Consider the following 26,879-nt stretch of genomic DNA (forward strand, 5'->3'; position numbering starts at 1 on the left):
TTTTACTAGTAATCGAAACTACCTCACTCCCGGTTTGGAATCCCGCCACTGACTTAAATTTTGATGAATAAACAGCATTGGCAGCCGAAGAGTTCCTGCATAAGATGTCACACTCGTTCTGCCAACGGCCTTGTCAAACGAGGGCGGAGTAGCGGACAGAGGTTCAGGACATTCTCTTGTCCTAGGGGTGGGAAACTGTCCCTGACGGCGGGAGAATGTAGTGGGACGAAATTAAACGTCACCCATCCACCAAGTCAGCCCAGTTTGCAGGTGACTATAAGTTTAATTTAGTTTTGTTTATGTGTTTTCTTATTATTTGTAATAAATGTGAATTATCTAAAAGTTTTGTATTTTTTTTATGTGTTTCATGTACGGAGAGATCGGCGCAACGAACGGGGACAGCATCTTCGTTGCCGCGACCAGAGAGGAAATTGCTGGGCGCTATACGTCGCGGGTCGACAGCCAAGGAGCAACAGAAGATCCTGGAACCGAGTTGTTGCGTCGTGTTTCTAAAAAATTAAAAATGAATTTTTATACTCTTTTTGTACAACAATGACGTCATAATGATCTTAATCTTATTGAGATGTTAGTCACTGTCTGTCAACGCTCAAGTTCACATCTGTATGTGTAGGAAGCTAATAAAATAGTGTATGTTACTAAAGGTGAAACACGTGTCTTGAAGATTTATTTATGAAGAGTTATGTGAACGGATTAATAATATATTTGACAAGATTATTGATTCAGACAGCGTTGGCCGAAACTTTGAATCTAAAAAGTTTATTTAATGTGTGATTCTGATATCGATTAGATCAAGATAACGTGTGTCGATATAATTTTCTGAGGAGAAACAAACGAACTTTAAATTCGAAAAAGTTACGAAAACCAATTGGCCCAAGTGATGTAAGTCTCTGCACACGACTCAACTGATGTTTTACAGTTTCGTTCAAGAACCATTCTATGACGATTTAAAAAGAATATAAATCATTTTTGAAGTGGGTTGTAACTGACGTAGGTGACGAAGTCTGCACATGGTCATACATATATCAAACGAAAACTTAATACGTCGTTACACCGCACCGTGGCGACCTTAGAAACAGGACTTGTGTGCAACTAAGGCACACAGGTACGAAACAAGAAATCAAGAGTCCTTCGGAAGTCAACGCGAGTTTTCGTGGAGCCTTCACCAGCCAGCGGCGACTTCGTGGGTGTGGGCATCTGACGGAGCCGCAGCCAAGCAGTACGGTCACGCAGTTGTTCCCCGAGAAGGCGCATCTGTTGGGCAGCAGCTGAACGCTGCAAACCTCGACAACCTTTTTTCTGCCAAAACTAATAGGCCCAGTACGTCAGCTGCGGGGCGTTCCTCCGGCTGGTGTTAGAGGTGTTGCTGAGAGCTTCGCCTGTCTACGGCGGTGCCGGGCGTGGTTGCAGCTAGCGACGTTTCCGGTGTTCGACTCAGCGTCCTGCCGGTTGCGGAAGCGGGGTCGCAGCATCTCAGCGGCTGCATCGACGGCTGTTACATCTGCAGCCCATAGCAGCACACTGATCATCGAGAACTACAAATTACAATATTAGTGTCCGGTGAGTTTGTTTCAAGTTGGAAGTGGAGTGTTGTACATAGGAAGTGTGCTTTTATAGGATTGTTGATTACAAGTCTGCGTGTGTAAATAGTTAATATCTTACAATAATGTCGGGAAGTGAAATGTCAGACGAAGAGCAATCTATGTCCGATAGGAGCATGAGATCCCTTTTTAGGGCGATAGCTAAATTAAAACAATCTAACGGGGATTTCCTAGCTGAATTAAAACAGTCTAACGAAGAATCTACTGCTAGATTAAAAGAGGAATTAAAACAGTCTAACGAAGAATCTATGGCGAGATTAAAACAGTCTAACGAAGAATCTATGGCTAGATTAAAACAGTCTAATGAGGAATCTACTGCTAGATTGAAACAGGAACTAAAACAGGAATTAAGACAATCTAACGAGGAATCTACTGCTAGATTGAAACAGGAACTAAAACAGGAATTAAAACAGTCTAACGAGGAATCTACTGCTAGATTGAAACAGGAACTAAAACAGGAATTAAAACAGTCTAACGAGGAATCTACTGCTAGACTTAAAGGGGAGCTAACAAAATCAACAGACAGGTTGCAGGAATATCTTAATGAAACCAGTCGAGAATTAAGTGATAAAATAGAGTCTTCTAAAGTTGAAATGCAGGAAAAATTAGTAGGACTTAGTAACAAGATTGCTGATAATTGTAAAAGGTTAGAAGAACATATCCAGGAATCGCGCGAGGAAAAAGCTCGCATGCGAAACGATATTACTGACTTAACCGACAGACTAGATAGTGTCAATATCTTAGTTGTAAATGAAATACAGAAAAATAACAATATGTTACGAGATGAATTTTCTATGCAAACGGAAACTGTTCGTAGAGAATTATTGGAATCTATTAAAGAGGTCTCTACCAAACCTGTAGAGATTTCTTCAATAGATAATGTAGAATTAGAGACATTAACTCATCAAGTAGAAAAGGACCATACCGAAATCGAAAACATGAAATTTTTAATTACTGAGATATGCAGTAATCTTGAGACTGCCAAAGATAATAATATTGACGAAGGTACAGAGCGTTCACATTGTGAACACAGTGAAGAATCGATATTAGCTAATCGCGTATCCAATACAGAAATGCGGATACAGGAAATTACTAAACGATTATCGGAATTAGATAATAACGAGGACATTTCAGGTAGCAGAGGTAATAACATAATCAGAGACAACAGTCGCATCGAATTTGCTAGCTCGGACGACAACAATATGAATAAAGCAATCACGGCAAGCCAATCCGATGCAACTCCGTCTCTGCAATCTAAACAAAATCCGACTATTTCTCTCGCAGAATGTCTGGATGACATAACAACAAATTCAAATGTAGCAAGTCGATTTCCTGTATTCAAACCAGGAGGCGAACTGCACCCTATAATCTTTATAAAAGCTTTTGAAACATCATTATCTCCTAAATGGAGTAATGAAAAACGCATTCAATTTGTAATAGGACATTTAGAAGCAGAAGCTGCGGAATGGGCAGTACTGCATAGAAATGAATTCAGGGATTGGGATGATTTTGTTAAGCAGTTTAAACAAAATTATTGGTCAAGAGGAAAACAACAACACTTAACTTTAGAGTTGTTAGCCCCTCCTCCATATTCTAAACGGTGGAGAGGTTATAGGAATTATTTTGAATGGAATTTAAACCGTGCTAAAGTAATTGAAAGTCATCTAATGCGAGTCCTAATTAGTGGATTACCGTATTACATAAAGGAAAGAAAAATGTTATTCTACGAATTATACAAAACCTTAATAATGGGGACGAAACAGTTAACACCCGGGGTGTGTGGTTATATTTTAATGACTTGTTGTATTGGAAAGCACAGAGGGAACACCAGAGATGGAAAATCTGCATTCCGAAAACTGTTGTGGACGAGTTAATTACTTATATTCATGAAGGTTACGGCCATTTTGGAATTCAAAAATGTATTAAACATCTAATGAAGTATTATTATTTCAAAAATATGTCACGTATTGTGAGAAGTATTATTAGGGCTTGTGAAACCTGTCAAAAGGTTAAAGTTAATAACAAATCCAAGCGTTATAAATTATATGCTGTAATTCCTCGAGGTTTGTGGGATCTACTATCATTAGATTTTTTCGGCCCTCTGCCTCGGAGTTCAGGAGGATTAACATATGTGTTTGTTGTAATGGAATGTTGGTCCAAACATGTGAAACTATATACTTTGAAACGAGCGAATACAGCAAGCGTTATACGCTGCCTCACCCGAAATTACTTTGTTAACTGGGGCATTCCTAAACGACTTATGTCTGACAACGGTAGTGCCTTTATTAGTCAAAGATTTCAAGATATGATAAGACAATATGGAATCAAACATATCTTAATTTCGAAATATCACCCTCAAAGTAATTTAGTAGAAAGAGTCATGAAAGAATTAGGACGATTATGTAGAACTTATTGTGCACATAAACATACTCGGTGGGCCAAACTAATGCCTGAATTCGAAGAGATATTAAATGAATTGCCTCACCTAACGACGGGATTATCACCTATAGAAATTTTAGGCAAACGAATTATAGGTGAGCCTTTACTAGCTGCTTTACCTTGGCCACCAGTAAATGAGATCCAACAATGTATCCCAGACGAAAAAGTTTGCGAACAGATTGTAAAAAATGCCGAACGGAGAATTAAAAGTTATAATCAACAGGCTATAGAACCCTCATTTCAGGTAGGAGATCTTGTGTTAGTACGATCTCATCCTAAAAGTTCTAAGATCGATAAGGAATGTAGAAAATTCTTCTTTATCTTTGAAGGTCCATATGTTGTACATAAGATTGTACATCCCAAAGCATTACTTCTTATGGAACCTTCATCAGGTGTAATTAAAGGATTATATAGTGTTGATCAAATGAAACTCTTCATTCCTAAATAAGTTAATATTTAGTATATGTTACATACGGAAGAGCGTTCATAGTTTATTCATGTGAAGTTTTTCGTGATAGTTACGTATTATTTTAAAGAATAGAACAGAAAGCTTAAACAAGTGTTCTGCAATAATCTACTGGTACTTCAAAAAGAGAAAGATAACCAAAAAGGGGGATTTATATGGAGGAAATTTTGCTCTTAGGTCTAAAGGAATTTTGCGTATTTTAAATTTACTCGGATAGTAGGAGCCAAAGGGGATGGTTAATAGTTTTAGGGACCATGGGCGTCCAGAGCTATATGGCTCACGAGAACATAGCAGAGTGCCTTTAATAGAGGTTTGTAATAGTGTTAATATAGAACACACCAAACGGGGCTCTCTCGCTTGTTTCTCCTAAATAAATGGCCATTACCCAACAAGGTGTCCGAAGGTAAAGAAAGCCGTGCCGAGATTCTAAAGAGAGTTTTGCGTGATTTCTTCTTGACCTCAGGCCTAAATAAGGCATTAGGGAAGAGAATGACGTAAAGTAAATAGTACTATTAGTTATTGTGAGAAACTTATTAGTAATATACATTCTTGAAAAGAATAACTCTAGTAAATAAATGAAACTGAAACTAATCTATCACAATTTGAACGCTCTGTCCTAATGTACAACGTTAAAGAACGTACTAAATTAGTATTTATTAGCAACTATTAACTGAAGAGGAGCAATCTCCCTATATTCGGTTACGAATTACCATAAGAGCACAATTAAGAGTAAATGATAAATAGTCACAACGATATCGTATTAAAAGGATTAAATCTCTCTAATAGCAAGGACTCTAGGTTACGTAAAATGTGAGGAAAATGTATTAACAGTTAAATATTGTATATTAAACAGTTTTAATTTCGGTTAAAACCTGACAAACTGAGCTTGTGGGTGGGGTATGTAGTGGGACGAAATTAAACGTCACCCATCCACCAAGTCAGCCCAGTTTGCAGGTGACTATAAGTTTAATTTAGTTTTGTTTATGTGTTTTCTTATTATTTGTAATAAATGTGAATTATCTAAAAGTTTTGTATTTTTTTTATGTGTTTCATGTACGGAGAGATCGGCGCAACGAACGGGGACAGCATCTTCGTTGCCGCGACCAGAGAGGAAATTGCTGGGCGCTATACGTCGCGGGTCGACAGCCAAGGAGCAACAGAAGATCCTGGAACCGAGTTGTTGCGTCGTGTTTCTAAAAAATTAAAAATGAATTTTTATACTCTTTTTGTACAACAATGACGTCATAATGATCTTAATCTTATTGAGATGTTAGTCACTGTCTGTCAACGCTCAAGTTCACATCTGTATGTGTAGGAAGCTAATAAAATAGTGTATGTTACTAAAGGTGAAACACGTGTCTTGAAGATTTATTTATGAAGAGTTATGTGAACGGATTAATAATATATTTGACAAGATTATTGATTCAGACAGCGTTGGCCGAAACTTTGAATCTAAAAAGTTTATTTAATGTGTGATTCTGATATCGATTAGATCAAGATAACGTGTGTCGATATAATTTTCTGAGGAGAAACAAACGAACTTTAAATTCGAAAAAAGTTACGAAAACCAATTGGCCCAAGTGATGTAAGTCTCTGCACACGACTCAACTGATGTTTTACAGTTTCGTTCAAGAACCATTCTATGACAATTTAAAAAGAATATAAATCATTTTTGAAGTGGGTTGTAACTGACGTAGGTGACGAAGTCTGCACATGGTCATACATATATCAAACGAAAACCTAAGGCGTCGTTACACCACAAGAATCAGCAGTGATCAACGGCATGAGGTTGCAGTAGGCAATGGGAACCACTGCATTAAAGACACTTAACATGTATCCACAGGACATGTGGCCTGTAACTGAAAAATGTCATGATGATCTCTCCGTTGGCGAAAGATTCCGGAGTAGTCCCCCATTCCGATCTTCGGGAGGGGACTGCCACGGGGGAGGTGACCATGACAAAATGATTCAATAATCAACGAAAGCATAACGTTCTACGAAACGGGGCGTGGGATGTCAGAAGCTTGAACGTGGTAGGGGAAACTAGAAAATCTACAAAGGGAAATGCAGATGGCTCTGAGCACTATGGGACTTAACTACTGAGGTCATCAGTCCCCTAGAACTTAGAACTACTTAAACCTAACTAACCTAAGGACATCACACACATCCATGCCCGAGGCAGGATTCGAACCTGCGACCGTAGCGGTCACGCGGTTCCAAACTGACGCGCTTAGAACCGCACGGCCACACCGGCCGGCGGGAAATGCAGAGGCTCAATGTAGATATAGTAGGGGCCATTGAAGTGAAATGGAAAGAAGACAAGGATTTCCTGTCAGATGAGTATAGCGTAATATCAACAGCAGCAGAAAATGGTATAACAGGTGTAGGATTCGTTATGAATAGGAAGGCAGAGGGTGTGTTACTGTGAACAGTTCAGTGACCGGGTTGTACTTATCAGAATCGACAGCAGACCAACACCGACAACGATAGTTCAGGTATACATGCCGACGTCGCAAGCTGAAGATGAACAGATAGAGAAAGTGTATGAGGATATTGATAGGGTAATGCAGTATGTAAAGGGGGACGAAAATCTAATAGTCATGGGCGACTGGAATGCAGTTGTAGGTGAAGGAGTAGAAGAAAAGGTTACAGGAGAATATGGGCTTTGGATAAGGAATGAGAGAGGAGAAAGACTAACTGAGTTCTATAACAAGTTTCAGCTAGTAATAGCGAATACTCTGTTCAAGAATCACAAGAGTGGGAGGAATATTTGGAAATGGATGGGTGTTACGGGAAGATTTCAGTTAGATTACGTCATGGTCAGACAGAGATTCCGAAATCAGATACTAGATATAGACTCAGATCACAATATGATGAAGAGTGGGCCGAAGTTTAGGACATTAGTCACGAAGTTTCAACACTCAAAGAAGTGGAATACAGAAGTACTAAGGAATGACGAGATACGCTTGACGTTCTCTAAGGCTATAGATAAAGGAATAAGGAATAGCTCAGTAGACAGTACTGTTGAAGAGGAATGAACATCTCTAAAACGGGAAAACACAGAACCTGGAAAGAAAAACATTGGTACAAAGAAGGTAACTATGAAGAAACTACGAGTAACAGAAGAAATACTTCATTTGATTGATGAAAGGAGGAAGTACAAAATCGCTCCAGGAAACTCAGGAATACAGAAATACAAGTAGCTGAGTAATGAAATAAATAGTAAGTGCAGGGAAGGTAAGATGAAACGGCAGCATGTGAAACGTGAAGAAATCGAAAAAGAAATGATTGTCGGAAGGGCAGACTCAGCATACCGGAAAGTCAAAACCACTTTCTGTGACATTAAAAGCAAGGGTGATAACATTAGGAGTGCAACGGGAATTCCATTGCTAAATGAAGAGGAGTCAGTGGATATGTGAAAAGAATACATTGAAAGCCTCTATGAGAGGGAAGATTTGCATGAGGTGATAGAAGAGGAAATAGAAGTTGATTTAGAAGAGATATGGAATCCAGTGTTAGAATCCGAATTTAAAAGAGCTTTGGAGCACTTAAGATCAAATAAAGCAGAAGGGATAGATTAAATTCCATCAGAATTCCTGAAATCACTTTGGGAAATGGCAACAAAACGACTAATCACGTTGGTGTGTAGAATGTAGGAGTCTGGTGACATGCCATCTGACTTTCGGAGAAATATCATCTACACCATTTCGAAGAGTGAAAAAGCCAACAAGTGCCAGAATTATCGCACCTTATGCATCCAATTTGCTGACAAGAATAATATACAGAAGAATGGAAAAGAAAATTGAGGATGTACTAGATGACGTTCAGTTTGGCTTTAGAAAAGGTTAAGGCACGAGAGAGGCAATTCTGACGTTGCGGTTGATAATGGAAGCAAGACTAAAGAAAAATCAAGACACGTTCATACGATTTGTCGACCTGGAAAAAACCATTCGACAATGTAAAATGGTGCAAGATGTTCGAAATTCTGAGAAAATAGGGGTAAGCTATAGGGAGAGACGGGTAATATACAATATGTATAAGAGCCAAGAGGAAATAATAGGCCGGTCCGTGTGGCCGAGCGGTTCTCGGCGCTTCAGTCTGGAACCGCGCGACCGCTACGGTCGCAGGTTCGAATCCTGCCTCGGGCATGGATGTGTGTGATGTCCTTAGGTTAGTTACGTTTAAGTAGTTCGTAGTCTAGGGGACTGATGACCTCAGATGTTAAGTCCCATAGTGCTCAGAGCCATTTGAAGGAAATAGTAAGAGTGGACGACCAAGAATGAACTGCTCGGATTAAAAGGGGTGAAAGACAAGGATGTAGCCTTTCGGCCCTGCTGTTCAATCTGTACACCGAGGAAGCAATTATGGAAATAAAATAAAGGTTCAGGAGTGGAATTAAAATTTAAGTAGAAAGGATATCAATGATACGATTCCCTGATGACATTACTATCCTGAGTGCAAGTGAAGAAGAATTATATGATCTACTGAATGGGATGAACAGTCTAATGAGTACAGAATATGGATTGAGAGTAAATCGAAAAAAGAAAAATTAGTGAGGAGTTGCAGAAATGAAAACAGCGAGAAACGTAACATGAGGATTGATGGTCACGAAGTAGATGAAGTTAAGGAATTCAGCTACCTAGGCAGTAAAATAACCAATGACGGACGGAGCAAGGAGGACATCAAAAGCAAACTAGCAATGGCAAAAACGGCTTTCCTCGCCAAGAGAAGTTACGAGTATCAAAGTTAGACCTTTATTTGAGGAAGAAATTTCTGACAACGTACGTCTGGAGTACATATTGTATGGTTGCGAAACAAGGACTGCAAGAAATCCGGAACAGAAGAGAATCGATGCATTTGTGATGTGGTGATACAGACAAATGTCAAATGTCTGAAAATTAGGTGGGCTGATTCTGCACAGAATCGGAGAGGATAGGAATATGTGGAAAATGCTGAAAAATAGAAAAGACAGGATGAAAGGACATCTGTGAAGGTGTGATGAAATGACTTCCATGGTACTAGAGGTAACTGTAGAGAGCAAAAACTGTAGAGGAGGACAGAGATTAGGATCCATACGGACGTAGTTTGCATGTGCTACTCTGAGATGAAGAGGTTGGCACAGGAGAGGCTTTCGTGGGGGGACGCATCAAACCAGTCAGAAGACTGATGACGCAAAATAAGAAGCAGCTCTCCTTAAGCCAGGCCACACGCATCGCCACAGCGAAGTTTCCTCGGCCGTGTCCCATTTGACACCGCCAATATGATGAAGAGCGCCGGTACATTTAGACTCTGATCATAGCAATTGGACAGCGTTTGGAGGGCATGTAAAAGATAGTAAACACCTAGTTGGCACAATAACTGGAGAAAAGGGGGTACTATCCAAAGCTCCGAAAAGTTTTTATCGAAATGCACAGAATGTACTGGGAATTTACGTCCACCAAATGAAAAATCCAGAGGTAGCTCGTGCACAAAATCTTGCTCCGACAAAAATTTAGCAATTATGGACGGCTATAGAGGCACCATGGTTCAGTATTTCTGCAGGGAACTTGCAACTAATTTTTCAGTCCATGCCACGTCGAGTTGCTGTCGTACGCCGGGAAAAAGGAGGTCAGACACGATATAATGAGATAACCCATAGAATTTGGCAGCAGTGAAGAGTAGACTGAAGTTTAATAGAACTGTCTGGAAACGTAAATGTAGAAACACGTGGGTTACGGAAGCGTCGGTGGAATGAAGGTGTGCATTTGAAGTTATCTGTGGCCTTAGCTACTGCTGTAATAAATACAATAGTAGGCAGTTCCCCAGAAGAAAATTGAACATAACCAAACGGTGAATCGCAGAAGCTGGACAGATAAATATATTTACAACAAAGGTAACGGAGAAAGTATGAAATACTTTAATCTATTGATGAAAGAAGGAAGTACAATAAGGCTTAACATATGACAAGAATAGGACAATATAAGTCGCTGAGATTGGTATTAGTAGCAAGAGCAGGGAAACGGAACGTAAATGTGAAGAAACTGGAAATGGTTGTCGGAAGGAGGGATTCAGTATACAGAAGCGTGGAAACAAACGTCGGTGAAGCTAAAGAAAAAGCCTTGAAGATCATGAGTTCTTTGGGAATTCCACGGGTAAATGCTGAGGGAACAGTAGGCAGGTGGGAAGGGCACATTGAAGGTCTGTACGAGGAGGCGTGACTGTCTGATAACGTGGTAGAAGATGATTTTGGAGTCAATATCCAAGATGCAGAGGATAGAGAAAAATGTTAAAGTTTGACAGTCGTTTTTTTTTTTTTTTTTTTTTTTTTTTGACAAGCTGTCGTAAAGGATACATAACATTCATTCAGAACTTCTGAAGTCATTGGGGTAGCGGTAACAGAACAACTATTCAAGTAGGTTGTGCAACAAATCTTTCTTAGTTTCAGACAAAAAGTGAAAAAGTATTTGTTAAAATTATACAATGCATGAATAAAGGTTTTCTTCGGAAATGACGTGTACTAAATGCAATGGAACGAAGTGGATAACGATAGTTCGTACACCAAAATGTAATTAGATTTTAGATTGTACTGAGTCACCTTCATCAACGTATTTTACCGTCGTGTATCATGATCTGTTGTTGTGTCAGGCCCTTGCGGCTATTGTACGTCGTCATTGTTTGAAAGTACGTTCACCGTGAAAATAGTCTCTTGATTTCCACATGGTAGTGAGTGGACATTGACTTAAATGAAGGGAGAAAGTAGAAAATTTCTGCAGGACTGGGATTCGGACCCGTGTCCCCTCCTTCCCAGGCCTATGTGCTGACCACTCCACCATCCGGACACAGTGGTCCTCGCAACTAGACCCAAATTTTCAACTTATTCACACTCTACAGATGACTATCTTTGTGCCCATATAGGTGAAAACTGTTATTAACACATGTCATGGAAGGACGCTTTAAGGAATACTTATTATGGCCCCTCTGGGAAGTACGGACAATAAAACGAAATGAAATTATGGCATCGTCGGCTGGGAGGCCCCTATTCAGGGAGTTTCGGGCACCAAGTGCAAGTCTTATTTCATTCGATGCCACGTCGAGTGACTCGCGAGCCGGTGATGAGGATGAAATGATGGTGACCAGAACACAACACCCAGACCACGAGCAGAGAAGATCTCCAACACGGCCGGGAATCGAAACCGGGCCCGCTTGCCTGGGAGGTAAGCACGTCAACACTCAGCTCAGCAGGCGGACTTCTGGGCAATAATAAATAAGACATGGCGCCTTGTGATAAATAATAAAAAAGCTGTTTGACTCAAGAATATTAGACCTGTAATAAATACATTAGGATCTATGAGACTGGAGACATACCGTTAGATCTTCGTATAAATACGATCCACGCAATGTCGAAGATACTAGGGCATATAACTGCGAGATCTATCGTATATTTAGCTTATAACCCATGCATAGAAGTTCATGGCAATACACAGCAGACTGGAAACGAAATTGAAGAACACATGGTTGACGCTCAGTTTTCTTTAGGATAAGTATAGGCAGCAGAGGGTCAGTTCCGACGTTGCGCTTGATAACGCAAGTAAGGCTCAAGAAATAGCAAGGCACCTTCACAGGACTTGTCCACCGAAAAAAAAAGTCTTTGGAAATTTAAAATGGTACAACATGTCTGAAATTCTGAGAAAAGAAGAAGAAAGCTATGAGAAAAGATACGGCACCCAAGAGGGTGCTATAAGAATGGATTGCAGACGACAAAGCGCTCGGAGTAAAAGTGTGTACGACATATGCTGCCATGATTTCGAAGCAGAGAGTTAGTTCCTCCCAGCAATCAGGTGGTGACAAGACTGCAGCAGTTTTTTTTGTTTTTTTTTCGCTTTGGCAGATGGGCGCTACTATTAAGGGCAGAGCCGCACCAGCGCCACCTGAAATCAGCAATCGAGCAGCCGCGGCGACGGGAAGGTAGTCTGTAAGTGACGGCGATTGTGGAGACGACCATGCGTTTCTACTGATTGACAGTAGAATCTCGATGGTCCCGTATCTACGACAATCCTAGTTGACGATGTCGTCGGGTCAGCATGTGAACACGTAGGGGTGATCTGCAGCGGAGCTCCGCGTTCAACAATGTACGGTGAACGGGATGCTCCGAAACTCTCTCTCAGCAGAGATATCACAGACCACCATCTACCATACTTTACAGAGCAGACTAGCCTTCAAGGCCCACGTTCTGTGAAGAGTCGTTGACGTCCTGCCATTTACCGTGTAGTGGTAGTTTTACTGTCTTTCCATCCCCTTCCGCAGATGCTCACGTCGGTAGCATGTGAACATTCGACCAGCTTTGCCGTTACCGAGATAATCGTTCAATTATCTCAATGGATTTCAACATTTGCAGCAAATATCTCGCTAGGATGATACCCCGTCCATGTATGATCCCCATACATACATTAGATACAGCGTCACGTGCCAGAAATGCCACCAGGCGGCATTCAACGTCGCGGTGGGCAGTGGTCATAATATTCTGGCTTATTAGTGTAAATAATTTTACAGTTTTAGTTGTGTTGTCCCTGGGCACCATTGCTTCCCATAGAATGAAACCTGAGTGTTTTCTTGTTTGTCTTTCGTGGTGACAACTCACGGGAGGCACTACTCGCACCGATCAGCTGCTACGGTCTAAATTTCCGTCGGCAATAACATGAATTTGTGAATGCACTTCATAGCAACTGTCATCTTCAATGAGGCACGTGTGTTTAGCAAGGAATACGAAAGTAAATTAAAATAAAGCCGTTGCAATACAACGCAATGAATAGAAGGAAAGTGACATTCAAAACAATAAGTAAACGTTTGTGACTGGCTCATATTCCATAGTGCACTTAAATATACGTACAATTCCAGTAATCAGTCAGTTCGTAATCCACCCACACAGAGAACAAAATAACACATCATCAGACAATTACAGCGTGACGACTGAGATTGTTGACGGTGTTAGCAACCCGAAATAGAGAACAGGCGACACGAAGTGTTCCGAACGGTTCCACAGTTTACTAGACCGTGGCAAACTTATTTTGTTCTTATTTTACCTATTCTGTTGTGGGATCATAACACACTAATTTATGAGGGTCACTATTTAATAAGATCGGCACATGTGTGGCCCGAGTTCCCACCCTACGGTGTCGGTTTTGACTCTTGAACAAAAAAGTTTGACGATCGCTACTCTATAGCATCCTCTAGTAATGAAAGTTATCCCCTGACGTCTTAACACATGTCCCATAATCCAGTCCCAACTTCTTTCGTTGTTCATCACTTCTGCGGAGAACCACCTCACTTATTATCGTACCAGCCCACCTAATATTCAGAATTCCTCTATAGCGCATCATCTCAAAACTGTTCTTCCCTTTTTCTGTTTTCCCACGGCTCACGGTTCCCTATCAAGCACTGCTGAACCACAAATGTATATGCTCAGAAATTTCTTCCCAAAATTAATGTCTATGTTCGTTCTCAGTAGACTTTTTGGTCCGGGATGCCATCTTTGGCTGTGCTAGTCAAGTTAGAGCAGTCCCATTATTTCGTTTACTTAGTGGTCACTAATTTTGATGTTAAGGTTATCCCCCAATAAAGCTTCTGCAACTCCTCGTTACTTCTGCTTTTATTGAGATTACTCTCAATCTATAGTGCGTGCTCACTTAAATGTTCATTCCATCCAACAGATCCTGCAATTATTCACTTTCACCAAGGGTAGCAACGTCATTAGCGAATCTTATAACTAATATCCTTTCACTTTGAATTATAATTCATCTTTTAAACCTATCTTTCATTTCCACCATTGCTTCTTCAATGTACGGATCGAACAGTAGTCCGAAAGTCTGCGTCGCTGTGATGCGGCAGGTCTAATAGCAGCATGGCTGAGTCGAAGTGACTGGGGGGTGTATACGTTTCTCATCAGAAACAACACAATCACCAATTCCAAACAAGCAAAAAAACTTTCCTTTGAAATGTACACAGTAATAATAGAAACTTAGTAGAAAATCTCTCAAATAATACGTAACCAATATAACAGAATCCGTAGTCAGAGAAAAGCCTGCGGCTAATACTCAGAAACAGGAAATAAGGCTTTCTAAATAAATGCAGAATCAGTAGAAAAATTTTGATGGGTAACAAAGGGCACTGCCCGTTATTAACATGATAGGTCTGGCGCAGTTGTTAGATCGTTTACTGCCACTACAATGGCAGGTTATCAAGATTTAACTGAGTTTCAACGTGATCTTACAGTCGGCGCACGAGCGACGGGGCGCAGCATCTGCGAGGTAGCAATGAAGTCGGGATTTTCCCTTAAGACCATTTCACGAGTGTACCGTGAATATCAGGAACCTGGTAAAACATCAAATCTCCGATATCACCACGGCCGGAAAAAGATCCTGCAACAACGGGACCAAGGATGACTGAAGAGAATCGTTCAACGTGACAGAAGAGCAACCCTTCCGCAAATTTCTGCAAATTTCAATGCTGGGCCATCAATAAGTGTCAGCATGAGAACCTTTCAACTAAATGTCATCGATACGGGCTTTCGCAGACGAAGGCCCACTCGTGTACCCTTGATGACTGCACGACACAAAGCTTTACGTCTCGCCTGGGCCCGTCAACGAAATAGGGCTGTTGATGACTGGAAACATGTTGCGTGGACGGACGAGTCTCGTTTCAAATTGCATCTAATGGATGGACGTGTTCGGGTATGGATATAACCTCATGAATCGATGGACCCTGCATGCCAGCAGGGAATTGTTCAAGCTTGTGAAGGCTCTGTAATGGTGTGGAGCGTGTGCAGTTGGTGTGGTTTTGGACCCCTGATACGTATAGATGCGACTCTGACAGATGACACATACGTAAGCATCTTGCTTGTTAACGCTACGGTCGCAGGTTCGAATCCTGCCTCGGGCATGGATGTGTGTGATGTCCCATAGTGCTCAGAGCCAATTGAACCATTTTGCTTGATAACCTGCATCCATTCATGTCCATTGTGCATTCCAGCGGACTTGAGCAATTCCAGCAGGATAATGCGAGACGCCAGACGTTCAGAATTAGTACATAGTGGCTCCAAGATTACTCTTCTGAGTTCAAACACTTCCGCTGGCCTCCAAATGCCAATCTACGAACATTCTTGAGCTTATCTGGGATGCCTTGCAACGTGGTGTTCAGAAGAGATCTCAACACCTCGTACTCTTACGGATTCATGGACAGCCCTACACGATTCATGGTGTCCATTCTCTCCAGTACTAATCGAGCGACGTCGTCTTGCGGCGCCTTAAACGATATTAGGCAGGTGTATGAGTTTCTTTGGCTTTCCAGTGTTGCCTTTTACTCTTATGTTTTTTTTCCGGACGTTTTAGATTTCTTTTCATTCCAAATCGAAAAGCTGTGTGGGTGAACGGCGTGAGAAGGAAAGATTGGGGACTGACCATACATAGCGAAATATGTTCTCAATATTTTCGGGAAGACCACATATTCCGAACATCAGTTTTGTCAATGCGAATTAAGGAAAATGCTAAATTACAAAAGCAGCCATATTCGCGTCACATACCTCTATTCCTGGTTATTCTAAACGTGCTAGAAAAAGAGACACACATTAAAGAAACCAAATATGTAGTATTACTGGATCAAATATGCATGTAAGAGAATAAAAACGTACGAAAATACCTTCTTTGCAGTGTTATTGTCGAAAGCACTGTAACATTTACTACTTAAAACAAATATTTTGTGCACTCATCAGGAACTAGCATAAAAAGCAATCGTATACAGTACTATTCTAATGTTTTGGAGCATCTAATGTGGCGGCCCTGCTTCAAAACAACATATAGCTTACATCTGAAGCGCCCATTGACACTGTATGCCTGTGAAGTGACCATAGCCTACTGTGCACGTTCTTATCAAATGGGGCTAGTCACGTGATTTTGGGAAGACACTGGAACTTCCTGGCAGATTAAAACTGTGTGCCCGACCGAGACTCGAACTCGGGACCTTTGCCTTTCGCTGGCAAGTGCTCTACCATCTGAGCTACCGAAGCACGACTCACGCCCGGTCCTCACAGCTTTACTTCTGCCAATATCTTGAAAGGCAAAGGTCCCGAGTTCGAGTCTCGGTCGGGCACACAGTTTTAATCTGCCAGTAAGTTTCATATCAGCGCACACTCCGCTGCAGAGTGAAAATCTCATTTTGGGAAGACACTGTTTGTCTATAATTTGCGGTAACAGCGAAACTTGAGTATTTCACTACTGGCTTTTTTTCTAAACGTTTCTGTAGGTTTGAGCTTTAGTAACAGCTATGGTGCGGTATCGTCGTGGCTACGGTTGTAGTGAGAAGTATGTGAAAGGAGAACCAATTAAGTTTCTCAAGTATGTCAGCAAATCCATAATTGTAAATGTCATATTGATACGACGCTCTTTATATGTTTAACAATATCGAGACACAATACTATAAAGTCTCGTATTGTAGAAATAATTTATGCGATTTAATTGTCATGTGTTTGCGAGGCAAGGGCTAAATAAATCAGCAAGTTTGAGTAAATTGCCACACAAAGTATACATATTGATGCTATAATGATTTGCAGATAAAATTTATACATGGCAGTCTGATTAGTTTGTTCCAGTTCATGCAGGTTCCTAAACCTTTTCGTGTATCTAAGTACCTCCGCGTGAGAGTTTCCTATATGGTGTCACTGTAGAGTAATTAATTAGAACACATTCCAAAATATGAATCATTGCAGTAGAAAAGCTAAAAAGGATACTATTTGCCGTCCCTTAATTTATGACTCCAAAATTCGAACATTTATCTGGTATTTTTTATTTTTGTGCGTAATGTATGGTTTTACTTTTCTAATGAGATTGCTGAAAAATATTATAGATGTTTTATTTTCTGTAAAAAGCAGGAGGATACATAAAGAAAAATCGAAAATAATAATGGGCAAGCAGGTGGTGCAAATCGCTTGCGGTATTTAGTGTAACAATTTCATAGTTCCAAATGCGCCGTTTCTTCGTGACACTTCGGCGCCGTCTGTAGTGTCATTGTAACGTAATTAATTGGAAGAGAGATTCGACGAGATGAATAAGTGCAATAGGAAAAAAAATACTGCTGTCTGTCGCGTTTTTTCCCATTACCGAAGAAACGTAAGTAATGTGTAAACTGAACTATGATAAGCAGCGAAAAAGCACGATATCATTGCTCTTCACATCTTTCACACTTCCTGGTATTAAACTGCTATGAAGTCTGTGAATCGCGTATACAAAGTTGCACGGTTCTCCTGAAGATGATGTATCTGTGACAGCGAAGTAAAAAAACTGACAATACTCTAAGCATTATATGGACTAAAATGCGCTGTCACAAAACCACAAGACTTGAGCTGCAGTAGATATTGAGGACAGAATTCCCCATCTGTGTATTCGAATGCTAAAAAAAATGGTTCAAATGGCTCTACGCACTATGGGACTTAACATCTGAGGTCATCAGTCACAAAAATGGTTCATATGGCTCTGAGCACTATGGTACTTAACATCTGTGGTCATCAGTCCCCTAGAACTTAGAACTACTTAAACCTAACTAACCTAAGGACATCATACACATCCATGTCCGAGGCAGGATTCGAACCTGCGAACGTAGCGGTCTCGCGGTTCTGGACTGAAGCGCCTAGAACCGCTCGGTCACAGCGGCTGGCTTTCGTATGCATGTTTCAAAGATATTTGTATTCTATGGTAGCGTCACAATGTGTAGCGTATTTCCCCTTATTCTACCTTCATGAATGTCTAGCGAAACGTCATCTCTGATTGACGCCGTATTGACGAAAACGACTGTTCTGACACTGTTAAACTACGTCGCCGTACTATCTGCCTTCCTATCCGGATGTTAATAATAAATAGTCGTCGACAATCTAGAAACAAACTGAAATTTACCTGTATATAATTACGTAATTGAATATATTTACAAAGAAGATAATGTTCGTAAAATGCGTGAACACGGTCACATAACACGAGGCGTATCACTGCATAGTTGATCCGTGACCCTCTGAAGCACTTGGGAGTGTTTCTATCCCGTCAATACGTCAAACCATGAAAAGTGTATTATTTCAATAGTCCTCATTAGCATTAATCTACAGGCATAGATAAACAGAATATTGGACGCTGCAGCTGGTGGCATCCATTGTTTTGTGCTGAATTGCCAAGTGCGCGTACAGCCGCATTTCCGAACGATACGGCACTCGCAAAGGCTGCGGCAGAATCAGCGGGTCCCGTGATCAGTGGTCGGCGATTTTCAAACCGGATTAAGAGTCATCGAAATGGGTGGGCGGGATTCTCATTAGGGTGCATTAGCGGTCTCGGCTGTCAGGAGGCCCGGTCGCGGTAACATTGTTATAGTGTGCGCATGCTGCCAATTATGCGGCACATACACCGCTAACCGCTAATTCCACGCCTGCAGCCGAGCGCCAGGGCTGCCGAAGCGCTGACGGGGCGCGATGAGAGGAGTGGGGTGGGGTGAGCGGGTGTTCTCCGGCACGGGGAACTAAGCCGGGGTCGCACACTTTCGATAATAATCCCAATTAACGTCGCGAATGAGGGCACAATCATCCGGGCAGGAAATTCGCTCATCATTCCGGCCACCTCGTTGCCATCTGTTAGCGTCAAGCAGCTTGATGACAATTATCTGTGTCACAAGATTGTTGCTGACACCTATTACAGTTAAACCATTATAGAGATAATTAGTTTGTAACATGCAAGATTAAAATTGAGCGTGAAAGGCAGTCATTAAGAAGATTTACTAATTACGAGGGCAGTTCAATAAGTAATGCAACACATTTTTTTTCTGAAACAGGGGTTGTTTTATTCAGCATTGAAATACACCAGGTTATTCCCCAATCTTTTAGCTACACAACACTATTTTTCAACGTAATCTCCATTCAATGCTACGGCCTTACGCCACCTTGAAATGAGGGCCTGTATGCCTGCACGGTACCATTCCACTGGTCGATGTCGGAGCCAACGTCGTACTGCATCAATAACTTCTTCATCATCCGCGTAGTGCCTCCCACGGATTGCGTCCTTCATTGGGCCAAACATATGGAAATCCGACGGTGCGAGATCGGGGCTGTAGGGTGCGTGAGGAAGAACAGTCCACTGAAGATTTGTGAGCTCCTCTCGGGTGCGAAGACTTGTGTGAGGTCTTGCGTTGTCATGAAGAAGGAGAAGTTCGTTCAGATTTTTGTGCCTACGAACACGCTGAAGTCGTTTCTTCAATTTCTAAAGAGTAGCACAATACACTTCAGAGTTGATCGTTTGACCATGGGGAAGGACATCGAACAGAATAACCCCTTCAGCGTCCCAGAAGACTGTAACCATGACTTTACCGGCTGAGGGTATGGCTTTAAACTTTTTCTTGGTAGGGAGTGGGTGTGGCGTCACTCCATTGATTGCCGTTTTGTTTCAGGTTCGAAGTGAAGAACCCATGTTTCATCGCCTGTAACAATCTTTGACAAGAAATTGTCACCCTCAGCCACATGACGAGCAAGCAATTCCGCACAGACGGTTCTCCTTTGCTCTTTATGGTGTTCGGTTAGACAACGAGGGACCCAGCGGGAACAAACCTTTGAATATCCCAACTGGTGAATAATTGTGACAGCACTACCAACAGAGATGTCAAGTTGAGCACTGAGTTGTTTGATGGTGATCCGTCGATCATCTCGAACGAGTGTGTTCGCACGCTCCGCCATTGGAGGAGTCACAGCTGTGCACGGCCGGCCCGCACGCGGGAGATCAGACAGTCTTGCTTGACCTTGCGGGGATGATGACACACGCTTTTCCCAACGACTCACCGTGCTTTTGTCCACTGCCAGATCACCGTAGACATTCTGCAAGCGCCTATGAATATCTGAGATGCCCTGGTTTTCCGCCAAAAGAAACTCGAGCACTGCCCGTTGTTTGCAACGCACATCCGTTACAGACGCCATTTTAACAGATCCGTACAGCGCTGCCACCTGTCGGAAGTCAATGAAACTATACGAGACGAAGCGGGAATGTTTGAAAATATTCCACAAGAAATTTCCGGTTTTTTCAACCAAAATTGGCCGAGAAAAAAAAGTGTTGCATTACTTATTGAACTGCCCTCGTACTTTGACAGCCATTCATTAAAAATCGCATATAACCGACTTGTTTATTTCTTTGATATATGTTGTTGTTCTTGTTGTTGTGGTCTTCAGTCCTGAGACTGGTTTGATGCAGCTCTCCATGCTACTCTATCCTGTGCAAGCTTCTTCATCTCCCATTACCTACTCCAACCTACATCCTTCTCAATCTGCTTAGTGTATTCATCTCTTGGTCTCCCTCTACGATTTTTACCCTCCACGCTGCCCTCCAATATGAAATTGGTAATCCCTTGATGCCTCAGAACATGTTCGACCAACCGATCCCTTCTTCTAGTCAAGTTGTGCCACAAACTCCTCTTGCTGCCAATTCTATTCAATACCTCCTCATTAGTTATGTGATCTACACATCTAATCTTCAGCATTCTTCTGTAGCACCATATTTCGAAAGCTTCTATTCTCTTCTTGTCCAAACTATTTATTGTCCATGTTTCACTTCCATACATGGCTACACTCCATATAAACGACTTCCTTACACTTAAATCTATACTTGATGTTAACAAATTTCTCTTCTTCAGAAACGCTTTCCTTGCCATTGCCGGTCTATATTTTTTATATCTTCCATTGATATATAGGTTCAGTGATATTAATTCCACGTAACCTAGGCGCAGTTTTCTGTAGTGAGTGGCTATTCAGTTTTGAATTAGTATGTAATTAATTCACCATGCATGAAGCAAATTAAGCTACACAATGAATTTTGAGATATTATTGGGTTGCTGCATAAGCTCGTAACCTTTTTTTCGTAAGTTTCATAAACACAATGGATAGACAAAACAGGGAATTCAGTCATCAAAAATATATTCTCTTTCGCTGTTTACAAGAGTCTGCCCACGCTGAGGTTAACCTCTCGATTCCGCGACTTTAGAAATCACGTGGTTTTGATGTGAAGAACTATTCGAGCCATGTCCCGTGCCCATTCTAATTCGGAAGGAAAGTTCCTTGAAGGTTGCTCGGTAGAGAGCGGAAAAGGTGAAAATCTTAGGGCGCAAGATCGGGTCAATAAGGTGAGTGGGGAGAGATTTTCCAAACGAATACCTGTACAGTGTTTATTGTCAGTTCAGCATAATGTGGGCAACCATTATCGTGGAGCAGCATTACTTCACGCAGTCTTCCAGGTACATCTACATCTACATGACTACTCTGCAATTCATATTTAAGTGCTTGGCAGATGGTTCATCGAACCACAATCATACTATCTCTCTACCATTCCTCTCCCGAAGAGCGCGCGAGAGAAACAAACCCCTAAACCTCTCTGTTCGAGCTCTGATTTCTCTTATTTTATTTTGATGATCATTCCTACCTATGTAGGTTGGGCTCAACAAAATATTTTCGCATTCGGAAGACAAAGTTGGTGACTGAAATTTCGTAAATAGATCTCGCCGCGACGAAAAACGTCTTTGCTTTAATGACTTCCATTCCAACTCGCGTATCATATCTGCCGCACTCTCTCCCCTATTACGTGATAATACAAAACGAGCTGCCCTTCTTTACACCCTTTCGATGTCCTCCGTCAATCCCACCTGGTAAGGATCCCACACCGCGCAGCAATATTCTAACAGAGGACGAACGAGTGTAGTGTAAGCTGTCTCTCTAGTGGACTTGTTGCATCTTCTAAGTGTCCTGCCAATGAAACGCAACTTTTGGCTCGCCTTCCCCACAATATTATCTATGTGGTCTTTCCAACTGAAGTTGTTCGTGATTTTAACACCCAGGTACTTAGTTGAATTGACAGCCTTGAGAACTGTTCTATTTATGGAGTAATCGAATTCCAACGGATTTCTTTTGGAACTCTTGTGGATCACCTCACACTTTACCTTATTTAGCGTCAACTGCCACCTGCCACACCATATAGCAATCTTTTCTAAATCGCTTTGCAACTGATACTGGTCTTCGGATGACCTTACTAGACGGTAAAGTACAGCATCATCTGCGAACAACCTAAGAGAACTGCTCAGATTGTCACCCAGGTCATTTATATAGATCAGGAACAGCAGAGGTCCCAGGACGCTTCACTGGGGAACACCTGATATCACTTCAGTTTTACTCGATGATTTGCCGTCTATTACTACGAACTGCGACCTTCCTGACAGGAAATCACGAATCCAGTCGCACAACTCAGACGATAGCCCATAGGCCTGCAGCTTGATTAGAAGTCGCTTGTGAGGAACGGTGTCAAAAGCTTTCCGGAAATCCAGAAATACGGAATCAACCTGAGATCCCCTGTCGATAGCGGCCATTACTTCGTGCGAATAAAGAGCTAGCTGCGTTGCACAAGAACGATTTTTTCTGAATCCATGCCTCTGCGAGACGTCTCAGTTGTTGACAATAAATGTCAGCAGCAGTGATGGGTACATTTCGGGGAAACAATTGGTATGATACCAAACCATGCCTGTTCCACGAGATGAATAACGTTGTGGAAGCGCTCAGGCCTTTGTACAGGGAATTACTGGTTTGTTTGGGCTCAACGAATTCTTTCTTATCCTTACGTTAGAATAAAGACACCATTTCTCGTCACCGGTAACGATACAGTATAAGAACGGTCCGTGTTGTTTACGAGTCAATTGATGACGAGCAAGCCGATTTTCGTGATTTATGCTTAGATCATGCGGAACCAATTCATTGGAGATTTAACCTTCATCATTGCACGGAAATGTCGGACAATGGTGGAATGATCACAGTTCATCACACAGTTATCAAATACACTGACTTGGGTCGTTGTGTATTAAAGCGTTTAAACGATCTTCTTCAAACACCAGAGGCCTTCCTGAATGTGGAGAGTCACTAATGTATAAATAATCCTCCTCAAAACTAGAAAACCATTCCCTTGGCGTGCTCTTAGTAATCGTCACCTTAGGTTCATTCAGATATTCCTTCATGGTTTCCCTTTTCTTTCTCGCTGCGCAACGGAAGCACTGTCTACTTCTGAATATTTAATTTAAACTGGAATAAAATTAATAATTATTCTTGGCTCAAAGTTTTGTATAAAAGGGGAATATTTACAGGGAATTTTATCGAAGTCACGTAACATACGTATTCAGTTTAGGTCAAGAAATAGAGGCTTTCGGCTTTGCTGTTTCCATGGAAAATGAAGAATTGCAGCATCTGTTGAACCCAATGAATAATGAACTGTGTTTTAATTCTAGTGAACTACTGGTCTTTAAATGAATCCGCGAGCGAGGGTGACCACTCGATCAGTTAAGAGTTGATCGCTTCAACTCCTTCGTAAGATATACTTCAAATTGCACATAATACGAGGGCCACTCCAACAGAAATACACAGCTTGGTTTTCCTTTTTTTTTCCAAGAATCCATCCTCTATTCAACATCTTAGGCAACCTCGGAGATAACAGAAACCTTCTTCCCGCTTGCATTCAAATTTAGGTCAACTTCTTTGCGTGAGTCGCGCTATCTAAGCACCCCGTCAAGGTGGGTTCATCTCAAGCTTTTCAGGGCGAGACAGTAGCAAACAGTACAGCAGATGTGCATGGCGGTGACATGGCGGTGCCACTGTTGATCACACTGCATTTAGTTGTTTGCCAAGGTAATTACGAGGGACACTCAATGAGTAATGTGATATATTTTTTACTGAAAGCAGGTTGGTTTGATTCAGGATTCCAGTACACCGTATTATTCCTCACTCTTATGTCTACGAAACACCATTTTTCAATATTATCTCTGTTCAGTGGTACTGCCTTACACCACCTTTATGGTAGTGCATGTATGACGCTATGGTACCACAATATTTGTAACGTCTTGCTGCATCATTAGCCTCTCCATCATTCACGTAATGCTCCGAGCGGAGTGCGTCCTCCATTTGGTCAAACGGAAGTCGGAAGGTGCGAGGTTCGCTTTGTAAGGTGGTGAAGAGGAACAGTCCAATGAAATTTTGGGAACTGCTCTCGGCTGCGCTGACTTGTGTGAGGCTTTGCGTTGTCATGGAGAAGGAGAAGTTCGTTTCCATTTTTGTGACGACGGACGAGCTGAAATCGGTTATTCAGTTTCCTGAGTGTAGCCAGCGCACTTCAGTGTTAGTCAGTGCAAGACGAGGAAGACAATCCCATGATCTTACCAGATGAGGGTGCGGATCTCAAATTTTTCTTCGGAGGAGAGGTGGTGTGGCGCAACTCCATGGATTGCTGATTTGTATCCGGTTCGAAGTGATGAACCCAAGTTTCATCGTCTGTGCCGACGTTTGGTAAAAAATTGCCATGATCATCCTCGTTACGCGCAAGCCATTTCACATAGATGGTCTTTCGTTGTTCTTTACCGTCTTCTGTTAGGCGGTGAGGACGCAGCGGGCACACTGCTTTGACTTCCCCCAAATGGTGGACGAGTGGAGTCAGCACTACGAACAGACGCATCCAGTTACGCAGCGAGGCACTTGACTGCGATCTGTCGATCACCTGGAGTTAGAGTTGCCGTAATCTCCAGCACTGCAAGGGTCACAGCCGCGCGCGGTCGTTTGGCAAGCGGGAAATCGGAGAGGTTTGCGTGACCTTGTTGCAATGTTGCCTAGCCCAACGACTCACCGTGATTTTGCTCACTGCCAGTTTTCCGTAGATATTCTGCAAGCGCCTATGAAGATTTGCGGCGCCTTCGTTTTCCGTCAGAATAAACTCAATGACAACTCTCTGCTTGGAAACTACTTCCGTTACAGACGCCATTTTGAAGGGTACGTATGGAGGCCGCCATCTATAAGAGCTTCATGCAAAGCGGGATTATTCCACAATATCCCACAACAAATTCAGCTTTTTTAACCGAAACTGGGTAAGGAAAAAAATGTGTCGCATTACTTACTGAACGCCCTCGTCTCTGGTAAAAGATGTGTGGGTCTCCCTCGCAGCGGCAGGCCGAACGAACATTGTGAATGTGTTGGTCGAAGTCAAGAGTCTGTGCATTCTGATACGGTGGCCCCTGCCATCGGAGGTTCGAGTCCACCCCCGGGCAAGGTTGTGTGTGTGTGTGTGTGTGTGTGTGTGTGTGTGTTGTTGTTGTTGTTCTTACCGTAAGTCAGTTTAAGCAGTGTGTAAGTCTAGGGACCGATGACCTCAGCAGTTTGGCTCAAAAATGGCTCTGAGCACTATGGGACTTAACATCTGAGGTCATCAGTCCCCTAGAACTTAGAACTCTTAAACCTAACTAACTCTCTCTCTCTCTCTCTCTCTCTCTCTCTCTCTCTCTCTCTCTCTCTCTCTATATATATATATATATATATCGTGTCTGTTCTTTCGGACAAGTCCGAATTAACATCTGTGGTCATCAGTGCCCAGAACTTAGAACTACTTAAACCTAACTAACCTAAGGACATCACACACATCCATGCCCGAGGCAGGATTCGAACCTGCGTCCATAGCGGTTGCAGACTGAAGCGCCTAGAAACGCTCGGCCACAACGGTCGGCCGGCAGTTTGGTCCCTTAGGATTTCATATACATTTGAACATTCTGATGCGGTCTGACAAACTCATAACAGTGAACGAATTGTCAGTTGAGAGAGAGAAGTGACTCTGTGTGGAAAATTGAGACAACTGGAATTGAAAAAGTTTGCAGTAGAAAGCTGACGGATGCCTATGAAGAAGACGTGGTTCCTGCGAATGATGTCTTTGCAGGAATTGTGACCCGAAATGAAACCTTATTGCATCACTTTACATCGCAGATCAAACGGCAATCCATGGAATGGCGTCATGCAAACTCACCAAGGAAAATGAAATTCAGTGCTGCGCCTTCAGCAGAAGAAGAAGTCACGACTATTGTATTTTCTGATTCAGAAAGATTATTGATTTTGGACATCATGTCTCATGGAACTACTGTTAATTCTGAGAGGTGTATGTAAAACCTTCATAAACTTCACAGTCGAATGTGTCGCGTTAGGCATGTGCAAAAACACGAAGTACTGTTGATGCTTACAGCATACGCACGGCCACTTGTCAGTGGGAAAACCACTACCGAGACAACAAAGCTGGGGAGGACAACATTGAAACAGCCACCCCTAGAGTCCTGACCTGCCACCATGTATTACCACCTCTTCGATAAAATGAAGGAAAGCCTTAGCGGAATGAGATTTGGAGATGATGATCCCTTTGTGAAGGCTGCCAAAAAGTGCCTCAAATGTGTTGTTCCTGACTACTGCTGTACGGATGTATAGGCCTCATTTCCTCTGTGGCGTAAGGCAACTGAAAGCGACGAAGATTACGTGGAAAAAT

This window comes from Schistocerca serialis, chromosome 8 (genome assembly GCF_023864345.2).
Source record: "Schistocerca serialis cubense isolate TAMUIC-IGC-003099 chromosome 8, iqSchSeri2.2, whole genome shotgun sequence".
Taxonomy (NCBI): Eukaryota; Metazoa; Arthropoda; class Insecta; order Orthoptera; family Acrididae; genus Schistocerca; species Schistocerca serialis.